This window comes from Oryx dammah, unplaced genomic scaffold (assembly GCF_014754425.2).
Source record: "Oryx dammah isolate SB20612 unplaced genomic scaffold, SCBI_Odam_1.1 HiC_scaffold_24, whole genome shotgun sequence".
NCBI classification, from domain to species: domain Eukaryota; kingdom Metazoa; phylum Chordata; class Mammalia; order Artiodactyla; family Bovidae; genus Oryx; species Oryx dammah.
The window spans coordinates 1,398,170-1,399,060 of NW_024070208.1; the positions used below are offsets into that span (position 1 = coordinate 1,398,170).

The 891-nt window shown below is 38.8% G+C and overlaps 1 non-coding gene across 1 annotated transcript; it reads right to left on the bottom strand.

Annotated features, from left to right (window-relative positions):
* Positions 1–262: 262 nt before the first annotated feature.
* LOC120883420 lies at positions 263–364 on the bottom strand. The gene has a single exon (XR_005725779.1). It is a non-coding gene; the product is annotated as a U6 spliceosomal RNA (small nuclear RNA).
* Positions 365–891: the final 527 nt, after the last annotated feature.

Below are 891 nucleotides of genomic sequence, written 5' to 3' on the forward strand. Positions count from 1 at the left end.
CTGTGAGGCCCCATAGATGGCAGCCCACCAGGCTGCCCCATCCCTGGGATTCTCCAGGCAAGAATACAGGAGTGGGTTGCCATTTCCTTCATCAATGCATGAAAGTGAAAAGTGAAAGTGAAATTGGAGCACTGAATATGAAATAGAAAAAATAAAACAAGCTAGATAAAAGTAAAACATTCTCATACAGCATTTTTTCATGTGTTTGTTAGCCATAAGTATGTCGTCTTTGGAGAAATGTCTGTTTAGTTCTTTGGCATTTAAAAATATGGAATGCTTCATAAATTTGCTTGTCATCCATGCACAGGAGCCATGATAATCTTCTCTGTAATGTTCCAATTTGTGTTGCCAAAGTCAGAATGGCTGCTATCAAAAGTCTACAAACAGTAAACGCTGGAGAGGGTGCGGAGAAAAGGGAACCCTCTTACACTGTTGGTGGAAATGCAAACTAGTATGGCCACTATGGAGAACAGGGTGGAGATTCCTTACAAAACTGGAAATAGAACTTCCATAAGACCTAGCAATCCCACTGCTGGGCATACACACCAAGGAAACCAAAATTGAAAGAAATACATGTACCCCAATGTTCATTACAGCACTGTTTACAATAGTCAGGACGTGGAAGTAACCTTGATGTCCATCAGCAGACAAATGGATAAGAAAGCTGTGACTCATACCCAATGGAATATTATTCAGCCATTAAAAATAATGCATTTGAATCATTTCTAATGAGGTGGATGAAACTGGAGCCTATTATAAAGAGTGAAATAAATCAGAGAGAAAAACACCAATACAGTACACTAATGCATATATATGGAATTTAGAGAGATGGAAATGATTACCCTATATGCAAGACGGCAAAAGAGACACAGATATAAAAACAGACTGTTG